The sequence below is a fragment of the Anolis carolinensis genome, chromosome 1 (assembly GCF_035594765.1).
Source record: "Anolis carolinensis isolate JA03-04 chromosome 1, rAnoCar3.1.pri, whole genome shotgun sequence".
Taxonomy (NCBI): domain Eukaryota; kingdom Metazoa; phylum Chordata; class Lepidosauria; order Squamata; family Dactyloidae; genus Anolis; species Anolis carolinensis.
This window is the reverse complement of record NC_085841.1, coordinates 293,647,319-293,661,283: the sequence shown is the minus strand read 5'-3', so window position 1 is coordinate 293,661,283 and position 13,965 is coordinate 293,647,319.

Below are 13,965 nucleotides of genomic sequence, written 5' to 3'. Positions count from 1 at the left end.
CACTGACAGTTTTCTTGTATCTCTCAGGAGAAACATTTCTGTTTATTTCTGTTTGATCATTCAAGCATAGAAAATGTATTTGATCCCCCAAAGGAATCCATTTGGGATGTTCGGCTTTTCATCACCTTGTCCACAATGAGATTTGGGGGGGGGGGGGGGGAAGCATATCATCCAGGAAAACACAATATATCCTCCCAGAGAATATTTGTGTAATAAAAATCTGATATAGCTTATTTAAACACAGTCTGAATATAATATTTCCTTTGGTTTCTTGTGGAAGAAGTATTTTTGTCATTTTCTATTCAACATTCCACTTTTAAGCTTTATAACATGCACATTGCAATTCTGTAGCATATACATGCATATGTTAAAGTAAACACATCTATAGCATCCACAGAATTAAAAAAAACTATATATTGTACGTATTTTTTTAAAAAAACAGGATGAATTAATCTTTGTTTTCAGAAAACTATTCCAGTTATTTAAAAATGTAATATGATGAAATAGAAATGGGAGATTCTGAAATGAGGTGTGATGTAATTTTTTCCAGCCACAGCATTTTCAAAAATTAACTATACTCTCATGGTGTATAAAACTTCATATGTTATTGTATGCTATTATATAAATGACACCCATGATCCAGTAATTAAAGTATCAGATGTAACACCCTGCATTCTACTCAAAGGTAAGCTGCAAGTCATTCCCAAATCTCAAATATAGGAAGGAGAACATTTCCCCTTTGGCTGTGTTTTCTGCTTCAGTGAGTTCATTTCTGGGAACTCACCAACTTGGGCACATTGCTATAATGCAGTTTGGCTCTTCCTTCAGACCTCCTCAATAAAACAAGCATGACCAATACATATCCTTCCTCCCAGTCTATGGGTACCTAAGCTATGAAAAAATCAGATATGTTTGATAACCCCAGAGAGAGAAAGAGACAGTGGCCTGATGGGAAAGAGGAAGAAGATACAAAATGGAGATTATCAAAGATATGAACGGGCTCAAAAGCTTGTCTCCAAAAATACCCATCTTCATGCTTGCAGAAAGGATTTACTAAAAAGCAACACTGGGCCTGAATTAATACCCCAAACCCATAACACTTGAGCCTATTGTCAAAGAAACCTGAACATCATTGCCAAAACTGACTCAGGATTGGACCTCATGGTTTCAAAGGAGGTAAAAGAAGCACTTCGGTAGATAGGATCTTTGAGAAAATTCTCTCAGTTGGAACCAAGCCACAAGGATCTGCATAACCTATCTTTTCCTCCTGCTTACTCATATTCTGCCTTAGTTTGGCATCCTGACTTGGGGAGGTATGCTCCATGTATAAGCTACCATGGGCCGCACTATGGTAGAAAGGCAGCATATAAACAAACACATCTGTATACGTGGTTAAGGACCTGACTTGTGATACTGTTCAGAGTCTTAAGGCAAAGATGCCCATCTTGATCACCCTCTCTCCTTTCTAGCCTAAGTTAAGGATTCATTGTTTACCTGCAAGTTTCTTCCCTCCTTCATCTGCAAGCTTCACTAAATTCTGCTCCATCTACTTCTGGAAAATAGATTGCTATTTCCTTTCCCCTCTCTGCCTTGGTCTGGTACTTTCTCCTATTCCATCTTAAATCTAACTTTCTACCCTCTTTCTTTTCTCCATTGCTACTGAAATTGTCAAGCCAGACTCTTAGAACTAACTTGCATATTGATTATTGCATACTGAATAATATTGATTATTAAAAAAAAATGATGACCCACTTTTACTGGAATCCTTGATGGGGGTTTCCCACCATTGCTCTGTAAGCAAAATTCTGGGTAGGGAGATAAGGCCAGTCTTGGGAAAGTATACATCTTAGTCAAGAGTAATTTAATTCAAAATTTCATACCTGATAACAGAAGCCAATAACATTATGCATTAATGAAAGAAAATCTAATGTAGCCTCTTGAAAGAAGAGGCAGTAATGAACGAAGATCATTAACCCTCTATTTCTCCCCACTCCACCCCAATTAAATTTCAAGTAAATTAACAGTATTATTCATTGGGATTTTAATACTTTTCTATTACATTAATTTGTTATTGTTTTTGTAATTTTTCAAAAAATATATGATATTCTCAGATTGCCTCATAGATAAAAAAATAGAGATTTTAAAAACCAAATAAATTGTGCAATTTGCTCTTGACATATGCTGACATATATACTGTATCATGCAGGTAAACCTCATATTAAAAAAAAACATTCGGACACAATCTGTCCAATAGTTGCTTTAAGATGTAATCAGCTTTACAATATATATATATATATATATATATATATATATATATATATATATATTGCTACAGCGAGCAGCATCATAAGTACCCCTGAAACCTGATGGGTCACTCACCATTTTCACATATATGAAATTATAAATGATAAATGTATGGAAGACAACAACTTCTATCCCAAATGTCCATCTATTCAGTTATTCTGTATGCACTGGGTTTATTTATGTAAAAGCTGTGAACATATGAGCTGACTGTGTGGGTTCTTGCAGTCTTCTTTTTGAAGATTTCAGATCATCCAGATGTAATTATTTGCAATTGTTACTCTCCCAAATAAATGATTTTTATTATTTATTTATTTATTTATTTGCCATTCAAGAATTATTCTGCATTAAAAAACACTGGACATTTGTCTTCTGCACAGAAAAAAAAACATTTTGTGCACAGAAGATGCTATTTCCTATGCTAGGGAACCACACAGAACTTTGTAGAATTTTTCTTATAGAACTTTCTAGAACTGCACACAGCAGTAGAGAAACTTTCAACTGCATCTACATTGTAGAATTAATGTGGCGTGATATCCTTTGAATTGCCATGGCTCAATGATGCTAGAGTTATACAAGGTATCTAGAATAGAATAGAATAACTTGTACATTGTACAATGAAATTAAAAGCCTTTCCCAGCACATATCACAAAAACACACCCATCCCTCCACACTCCAATCTTCTTTGTCTCACCAAACTACAGATCTCAGAATTCCATAGCATTGGACCATAGCTGTTATAGTGCAGTAATCTAGGGCGAGTAAGAAATGAATTATTATTATTATTATTATCATCATCATCATCATCATCATCTCCATTAATTCTACAGTCTTTAGTTTCTCACTTAAAAGAATAAAGATACCTGTTTCTAGCTTTTTGCCAAATATTTTGTATTTAATGGAATAAAAGAATATTCAGCCTTTCAGCTGATAAAAGGCTAGGGGACATTCACCATTTAAATCAGGAATTGCATAAGAAAAGAAGCAGGCTACCTGCCTATAAAATGATTTTGAATGAATGAACAAAAGTCACTTTCTCTGAGACACATACACACTGTTCAATGAAACACAATTAATATAAAATGGCTGCTATACTAGCCATAATTAATAAGAGCCCGGTATAGCAAAATGGTCTGCTACCGGAGTCCAGTGTAATAATGTGAACTTTAAAACTTCCTGTAGCAATATGCCCTAAATCATTCAAGAGCATTCCTCATAATTGGAAAGACTGTTTTGAAAGTAGTATTGGGGCACTTTGGAAGCTAAAATACTTTATCAGCACTTTGAATGGTGTCAAGTTGTGTATTTTTGTCCTTACTATAGAGAGATAGCAAGAGGGAAACTCTCACCTCAATGCAGGCAGCAAAGAAAATTGTTCTACCTTCCCCCTGGCTAGGTGATAATTGACTCATTATTTGGAGCTATAGTTTGCAACTTGCCAAGATCCAAATTCAAATTGTTAGCCTTCGGAACTTGGTACAAAGCAAGGCCCAAACAACGGGACACAAGATCAAGGGGAGAGGAAAGCAGTGGACGAAGACTTCAGTGATATGAGAGCATTGAAGTGGAAGACACACTTTTTCCCCTTCAGCTGTTTTATAGTTCAAAATTTCATCTGCCACTATCTTGAACTCAGTAATAAAGTAATAACAGCAAGGAAGGGACCGTTGAAAGTAGAACCATTTCTCTGAGGAATGTATGCAACATACATTCATAACCAAGTGTCACTCAGAATTGTTTGAGGCTACCAAACACCTTTCTTTCAAAAACAGCATGATCTGTCCCTTTACCTGTCCATCATATTTCTGAAACTACTTTTGGTCTCATGGCTTCATCTGTGTATGATTGCTTGCCACTGCCCAAACAGAAAGCTGACTTTACTTCACTTTATGCAGAGTCAGGGAATACTATGGAATATTCAGGAAACTCTGAAATATCCACAGGCTTCATGGCAATCTGGACAGCTGGATCAGATCCATTTTGGCCTGATCTCCTATACATATGGATACCACTGGTGTCACCCTTTCCCTGCATTTAATCAGTACAGGTGAATGATCCTCATGTGGCCATAACTGCTCCTTGCCAGCCACAGAGCTCCCCATAAGTGCCTGGCCATCATGGTCGCATCTGCTGACGTCAGAATGAGGTGCCCACACAACCAGCAAGGAAAGGGTGGTGTGCCATTATAACATCTGCATATGTGACCACAATGTTCGGGCACTCCTAAAGAGTTATATGGTTAGTGTTGAGCAGTGGTAACAACACAGAAGACAAGGTGACAGTTCAGCGGGGACGCTGCTGTCTCATTCCAGCAGGGATGACTAAATGCCAATGCATCTGGCCACAAATTACCATCTCTCTGGGATCAGTCTGGGCCATAATGCTCCAAATTGGCCCCAAATTAAGTGGCCAGTGTAGGTGTGGTTTGAGTGAAATCTCACATGTAGTATTTTTGTTCACATTGCTGCCCACAAATGGTATATTTTGTTGTTGTATACTTCAAAGCTCCCTAGAGAATACAGATTGCCTTCTCCAATGTGATTCTTCCCAAATGTGTGTAAAATGCACAAGGTACATCCAGACTAATTAACAAGACAAGAAGTTCCAGATTTTTTTCCCTTTTCTTCTTGATTGTATTTTCTAAGTTCAAGGCCCATCCAGACAGGCCCCAAATGAGGGGCCTGTCAGGCTTTTACCTGAGGCATCCAAATGACATCTCAGATAAAAGCAAATTAATTAGGCACAAAGCAGGAAAACCCTACTTTGTCCCAAATTAATCTGATAATGGGGTATTGGGCCTGTGGGGACTGACCTAGAAGTAGTCCTGGGACTACCCGGGGGTCAGTCCCCATTTCCTATCTCACGTCTTCAGGCTCCATGAACCCAAAGAAGTAAGAGGACACCCATCCCCTTCCCAAACCACCCCAAAAAAAGTCCTTAAAAGAAGTAAAAACTTACCAGATTACCATGGCCCCCCTCCGGCTGGCCTCCTGGCATGTAGAAATGACGTACCAGGAGGTGGTTGGGGGGAGGAGGGAGAAAATATTTTCTCTCCCCCCCCCGGCCTCCAGGAGGCCTGCCAGATAATAATAATAATAATAATAATAACAACAACAACAACAACAACAACAACAACAACTTGATTCTTATATCTCGCCCCATCTCCCCGAAGGGACTCGAGGTGACTCACATGGGGACCAAGCCCTGCCAGAGGAGCGTCATGGCGGCCCGGTAAGTTTTTACTTCTTTTAAGGGCTTTTTGGAGGGGTAGCCCATTCCACGAGAAAAGCCCATTTTTGGGGGCGGACATGGGAACTTAAACCCAGCAAGTCAAAGCGCTGTCTGAAAGCGCCCTCAGAGATGTATTGCTTATCCTACAATATTTTCTGTCAGAACCCAGTATGATCAAATATTTCTTAAAGGCAGCTCGGTAGGTTGGTTTATTTTGAGTCAGTATAAAATCAGAAAGAACAGGAACAAAATCTAGGACAGTTTAAACATTATGGATTGTTCATACTTCGATTGCTTATTGGAGAATGTGGGGTATGTAATACAAGAGATCCAGAAAATAGTATACTAGGTTGAATATAATCATAATATAACAATAATTGTAACAACTTTACTAATGTCACCACCTTCACTTTAAAACTGAGAGTCGAAACATAATAATAAAGTGATCTGTTGCTTCTCAATGCTTCTTTTGACCCATATCCACCCTTGCAACAGGTGTCTTATTTATGAACCTTTCAAAAAAAAAAACATTTCAAAGAAAATGGGAACAAAAACCTTGAAACGCTCTTGTTTAAATGTCCTTTAAACAACTTAAAGCATAACTACAATGTACTATTTTGTTGCACCAAAACACATAAAGCTGTTACCCTTTGTTTCACTATATTTGAAATGTGACTCTGTTATGTCTTGTTACACAAGCAGTGCTGTCCATGGCAAAGAACTTCACTTTACTTTCATTTGCTACTTCCCATCTGTGGTCTCAACTTCTATATTTATTCATATCAGTTATTACTGCAGCAATCCAATATGTTAAAAACATTTCCCATGTGTACTTTTAGCCTCTAGTTAGAATTTATCGAGGAAATATTTCCTGTTTGCTACTCCTTGCTCATCTGACCATATAAGAGAAAAACAAGATTTTTTCATGGTTCAGCAGTAGCATTTGCTAACAGCCTTCTAAATTTGACTACATGCACCCATTCAGTTGAATCAGAAGGCTTCTGTTTGTCTGATCATTTTTGTTTCTTGCACATACTTACACATATATATACGCACATACAGAGGCCTGTGTGAGGAACGTTGATAATATTGTCACAAATACAGTTTTTACTCCCAAATACTGAACTAAATAATTGGAAACATGGTAAATTTTGTTGTAAATTGCCATCAAGTTGACTTCAGCTTTTGCTGACTTTATGAATGAGAAACTTTCAGGTGTCCTGGAAATATATAACATTTTAATGAAAGTTTTATAAATAAATTGTAAAAGTTCCTTCAGTCATCATGTCTCTCTTGTATTGGCAATCAAAGAGTTCATCTACCCATTGAATTAATGCAGTTTGACACCACTTTAATAGCATTGACTCAATGCTATAGAATCTGGGAAGTTGTAGTTTGGTGAGGCATCAGAACTCTTTGTTAGAGAAGGTTAAAGGTCTTATAAAACTACAACTCTCATGATTTCATAGCATTAAGCTGTGGCAGTTTAAAGTTGTGTCAAACTGCATTCTGCAGTGTAGATGCACCCAGAGTCCCATGAAGGCTGTTCCAGCTGATGAATTTCAGGAATTTATGAACTATCACATGAATCCACTATTATACTACTGTTGAATTGTTGATAGTGGATACATGTTGCATTGACTAGCTTTGATAACATACCTTTCTTCAATACCACAATTGCCAATCTTTGATCCATGATCATATTTCCAGATACTTTTGTTACTCCACTTTCTTGCACTACTTTTTTGGCACAATTGGCAACTGCAACCATTAAAAACAAAAAAGCAAATGTATATGTAAAATTTAAAATGAAATGAAAACCGCAAGCTTGGGAATAGTGAGAGGGAAGATAAACAAGAGGAGAAACCTGCCCGCTGATATCACTTTATTGCTGGCACAGAAGCATAAGGGACCCATTGCACCAATGTAGAAGATGGATTGGGAGCTTTTTAAAAAACAGTTTTTATTAAGTAACACGTTTTCCAAATCACTTTCTAAAACAAAGATACAAATACATATAGGTAGATGAGAGAGGGAAAAAGAAAAGAAAAGAGGAAAGAAAGTGGGGGGGGGGGAGAGAGAAAAAAGAGAAGAGAAGAAGGGAAAAAAGAGAAAAAGAATTTAAAAAGGGGAAAAATAAGAATAGACACTCTCATTTTAATCTAATACTTTTACCCACACAACTTAAACTTAAGAGAAAAAAATAAAAATAAAAACAAAAATTTATACATATCTACAAATATATTGACTTCCATCCTTTATATGGTGTTAAAGCTGAAAAGTAATCTTTCACCAAGTCTTTATCAATCTCATATTATTTCTTCAAATATCTCATTTTCTTCTTCTCTAATATTAGTGGCAGATGTTTTGTTTATTCCTGTTTCCTTCAAATGAGTACTTTCAGTTTCTCCATTTTTAAATAATCCTTGAACAATTCCCAGTCCATTTGTTTTCTTCATTTTTGGGATTGGGAGCTATTGACGGGTTTTACCCGTCAATAGCGAGGGATGGAAGAAACATGTGGAAGAGGCAGACCAGCAGCGGGATGCATAAAGGATTTGGTGATAGGTACGGTAATGGCAGTTTGCATTTCTTGTGCAATAAAGTCCTTAGTCTTCCATAACTTTTACTAATTGTGTTCATAGCTAGAACTAAAGTTCAGCATGGGATTGCCTTTACAACACTACTAGGACTTGAAAGATAATATTTTAAAAAATGATTTTTGAATGTGGCTTTACTTTCTAGCATGAATTATTTTGGAGATACGGTTTCAGTTCGCTCCCCTTTCTATTCATTGGTGAATTAAGGAAGCCCATGGGTGAATGTTTTGCCCACACCTGCTTTCCTTAATTTTGCTTTATTACATGTTTTCATTTCACACATCTCAAGTAATATTATATTTTTATATGAGAGAAGAACGTTACAGAATGGTCACTAAGTTGTGACCAATAGAAAAATACCAACTTATTATTCTCCTGATGGATCCTTTCCAATGATTTGATAGAATACATCAATTTAAAATGAAAAAAACCTACAACTTCTGAGCTTAAACTGTTTCCCTATTTCATGCCCTGCTTAAGTTCCCTGGGGATGACAGATTAATTTAATTAGTTTTATTGAACTGCCTAGTTGCTTTTATTGGCAAATTCACTCATACGAGGCCTCCTACAAATTTCTCTGGAGGATAACACCATCCTATTGGCCCATTTTTTAAATTAAAGTAAATTTATTGCCCTGCCTTGTGTTATTTTCAGCTGTAGCTTGTGTCATTAAACTCACATTTGTATGGTGCCTTCATGGCCACTTATACGGAGGAGCTGAAAGTTTGATTTGCCGCTTTCTGCCACCCCCCAACCCCAGTTCCTAGCATGATTAACGAATAATAGGAAGCAAATAGATATTGCCAAATGGACTGTGAACTGAAAACACTGCTCAACATTCACTGGGGAATTAAACAATGCTGACCAAAACCGCACAGCAGATGCCACCTGGATGCCACCTGGAAGCACAAGATGAGGGAGCTTCCAGCTTCCGGTTTGGTTTGGTTTCCCTAAGAGGCCTGTGCAAAATAATATCATTGAAAAAGCTTGCTGGCATACAGATAGTTAGGTTTCTTAGCCACAGTAACAAAAAGCGTCAGTTTTGAAACATCAGATCAAAGAATACAGGCTTTCTCACTGAAACGAAAGACAAACTGCCTCCAAGTTAGATAGTGGTGTCTCAGTTTAGGATATCTCTGATTAACTCTGTCATTGACAATCAGTGGGAATATTACATATCTAAGAACCAACTATAGGATCATTGTCAACATTTGGGAAAAATAGTTCAATATTTATAGTCACTAGTAATTAATTCATTTTCCCAATAAAACAGCTGAAACTAAACTACAATACCTAAATAAAACAATGGGGAATGTGTGTGTGTGTTTGTGTACAGTGCCATATATTGGTGGTTTTTGCATCCCAAGACATTGTTGTTTGGTGTAAATGGCTAATTCCCAAAAGTGATCTCTTAATACTGGTACATGAAAGACATAATGCAATGCTTAACCCCTTTCCTCCTTAATTGTGTATGTCTGTGGTGGGCAGGGGGTGGAGATAGGAGAAACAAAGGGAAAACGTGCAGCAAGATCTTGAATGGAAAAATATGTCTTCTTGAGTGTCAATAAATATATGTCTGTGGCAAATTCCCACGGAAAGCCCTATGTTGCTTCCCCAGCCATAATATAGTGGGCAATGGCCATCAAAATTGCTAGAAGGGAACCACTGAGAGCAAAAGAATCCCTGACTCAAACATTATCCATCAATAGCCTGGACTTTTAAAAATGCACTTCCAGCTGTAAACATGCCAAAAACAGAAGAACTTCTTGGTTAGACTCAATTGAAGGAATTAGTGGTTTATGGTCTATATCAGACAGGAGCAACTATCAAATTTTTGGCTTGATACCCATAGGGTGAGTAACCACATGGATGGTTGAAAACAAAATCAGAGGTAAACAGATGTTCAGTTCTGATTTTGAAAATGTTGGAAAAGCAATAACGCTTAGCATTAAAGATTATCTACAGTTGGCAATAGAAATAGGGTTAGATAATTTGACTGTCCTGAAGAAACTGTCCTCTTTTGTCATTCAGCTCCTTCTGTAATGTAGAGTTTCTCTTTTGTAGAAGTTCTCCCTACCTTGTTAAATATAACTAACTTAGATTAGCTTCCCGAGTAACTTTCCTATTTTAAAATGGAGTTCCTACAATAAACCTTCAAACCTTTGACAGAAGCAACTTAAGAACATTCTGCAAGTCGCTTCTGGTATGTGAAAATTGGCTGTCTACAGAGATGTTGCCCAGGGGAGGCTCGGATGTGTTGCTGTGAGGCTCCTCTCATGTCTCCACAAGCTAAAGCTGACAGATGGGAGCTCACCCCATCTTGTGGATTTAAACTGGCAACCTTCAGATCAGCAACCCAACCTTCAGGTCAGCAGTTAAGCCTTTGACATGATGGTTCCCTAAATATATCAGATAAATTGGTAAAATTATTTCAAACAGTTTATGGTGACATCTCCAATGTGTTCAGAAGGTGATCTGTTACTCCAGTAAGTTTCCAAGGCAGACAATTCACTCCTACCTCTTTTGACCCCAAAAGATCTGTCCAGGATAAAAGAGTAAGGATTTTAAAAAGAATGTGAATGGGACACTCATATCGTCTTAGAGAGATGCAGGGAGAACAAGGTGTCTGGCATTCCAGAAAGTGAGACATTGAAATCATATTGCTTAAATGAAAGTTTATGTTACTGCAATGCTGGAGAGTTGGGGACAATACAAAAAATTCAGGTGGAACAGGATTCCCATTTGGGAGCACAGTGTGCTCGTTTTGTCCTCCTGAACTGCCTGAGCTACATCCCCGACTGAACCGAAAATACTGGTTTTTCATAGGAAGTTTCCATGTCAATGAAAGGTAAATATAGTGTAATAATTGAGGAATGAAAGGACCCATTTACCATTCGGCCTCACATAATAAAATTTCTTAATTCAACTTTGCCTGGATTCTGCCACTGAGTTGTAGTCCTTCCTCGGATTGTTTGGGCCATTCATTTATAATTTGTTTGTAAGTCAGAACAGGTGCATTTCCTAAGTGTAACTTTAGCCATATGCATGTATGTATATGTGTGTGTGGGGGGGGGGGGGGAGAGGGAGAGAGCTTTGGATAGCATAGGGAAAGGCAAATGCTCCTGTGGTGTTTGTTTTGGAATCTGTGCCTCTGTGCAGAAGATTTCACCTTGCTTTCCTTCCCTGTGATAATTCAATTTGGAAAAAATTGGGCTTGATATGGAAACAAGGATTGGTGATTAAGCTTCAGTGAAGACACCTTTTCCCCATGATAACCCTTTTATGGGGAGATTTCTCTTGCTTCTTGTTGTCTCACCCCCATTCTTAACTATGAGTCATTTGTAAGTTGTATATTTGTAACTCGGGGACTGCCTGCATAAAGAAAGGGAGGGAGGGAAGGAAGAAAGGAGGGAGAACATATATAGATCTAAATATAGTAACATGGATTAGTGCACACATCCATACAATCACTCACATGCACACCTGTATTTTGAGTTGGATATTGGTGCAGAAAATCTTAAGTATCTGGTTTTTCAAAATATTATTTTATATTCTGAACAATAAACAGTGGCCAGCTCTTATACTTATAGAGCATCCAGTTACTTGCTCCAAGGTGTTCTCTTTGCTTGGTTTTTTGAGTGACAGTATCACCATGGGAGCAAAGCTGAGAGTGTATTTGCTTTATCTTCCTCACCCACTTCCCTCCCTCCCAGCTTTCTCTCCTTTAGCGCCAGTGACTGAGTGATGCCCAGCTCTGCCTGAAGGACAAGGACAAGTGAGGTGCTGAGTGCCAATCAGTGAAGCATGTCACCTGATGTAATTGGAAAACACATTGCTTCTGGAGTGCGATGAGGACATTACTCTTAATAGAATGTGCTCGGGCAATATGAACCTGACATGGTCATTTCCAAAGGCTGATTTAAAGAACCCATCTGTTTAGTGCTTATCAATGAGATAAGTCAGAGCTACCGAGTTGGATTCAGACCAGAATTCTCTAAACACTCGAGGGTATTCAGATTGATAACGCTATTTTAGATCAGAAGCAGGGGATTGATGCCATACAGAGGGCCTTTCTCACAGTTTTCACCACAATCTAAGAGAAAGATAACATTCCTACAAAATAAGCTCATTTGGATCTTATTTGATTAGTTAATACATTTTTATTTTCTTTTTCATGATTAAAATCTACATAATATAGATTTGTAAAATACAATGGAATCAATACATTTTTACATGTTCTTATGATATGGTATTATCCATGGAACTCTAAAATAAAAGTAGTAATATAAAAAATAAACACAATAAAAAGAACAATTGAAGACATAACCAATTATTTGAAAGTATCATTGGTAAAGATCAATACCTGGTAAATCCCACACACATAGGGCTTTCATTACTTTACCAACTGTCTAGCAGAGGGACAAGAATAAGTGAGACTCTACTGTACTGTATTGTATTATCACAGCAATCTTGTAAAGTAGGTTGAGTTGAGAGATTGGCTTGTTTGTCAGAGATCTTCATGGCCAAGTCGGGATTTGAACCCAGATATCCTTAACATAATATTAATGTATAAGCATGTGTATGGAACCACAACAGTCTGATAAGCTTTTCAAACAGGTTGAAACAGAAGAGCTTTACCTGAAAACTTAAAATAAGTAATTAACATTAATGCCACCTTAACTCTGTAAAAAGGTTGATAGGAAAATCATTGTTTTCAATCTATGCTTTCTTAAATGCCAAAATATTTTCATGTGTGTGAGAGTTTCACAAAAACAAAGCTAATATTAATCTCTCCAGGGACTGACTGTGCAGATAATCATTTGCCAGACCATCAGAGTGGTTTATGCAAATCCTTGTGGTTTTACAAAAGGAAGAAATGTTATTTTATTTTTCATTACTGTTCCGTTATTACGGTCATTATTCTAAGCACCATGCAATGTGTGGTCTATTGGGGTACATTATGAGACTTTCATGAAAGGACATTTTTTTTACAAAAAAATATTATTATCCAGGCAATAATAAATAATCAGAGAAATCATTGTTAATGCCTTGCCCTTCTACATTGACTCCCGTTAGAGAATATGAAAGAGCATCACAGTATTTAAAAGTTGTATCTTGTGTTATTTTGTGGGTTGCAAATATTATGATGCTCACTGGGAAGCTTGTTGTTTTCCACAAGCTATGAAAAATAGCTTCCATTGAGAGACCAAGAGAGATCTTGGATATCATAGAATCATAAACTTGGAAAAGCCACCAGGGCCATCCAGTCCAACGCCCTGCCATGCAGTAATAAAAAAAAATCAAAGCACTCCTGGCAGATAACTATCCAGCTTCTCTTTATAAGCCTCCAAAGAAGGAGACTCCACCATTTGCCAAGACAACATATTCCACTGTCAAACAGCTTACTCTCAGCAGGAAGAGATCCTCAGATGGAATCTCTTTTTGTAGTTTGTAGCCATTGGCTTTCAGAATTTGATGTCATCATAAAGTGATTTAGCAATAATATGCTAGCTGATCCATTTGTTTTCATGCTAATTTTACTCTTTCCTTTGAATGATTTATTTCGAATCAATGCATCAAACACTGTAGGAGAAATGTAGTTTGATACCACTTTAGGTGCTATGGCTGAATGCTTTGAAATCCTGGGATTAGTAATTTAGTGAGGGGCAAGTGACTCTTTGGCAGAGAAGGCAAATGTCCTTGTGAAACTACAACTCCCATAACTGCATAGCATGCAGCCATTGACAGTTAAAGTGATATTAAACTGGGTTGTTGTGTGTGTTTCCAGGCTGTATGGACATGTTCCAGAAGCATTCTCTCCTGATGTTTCACC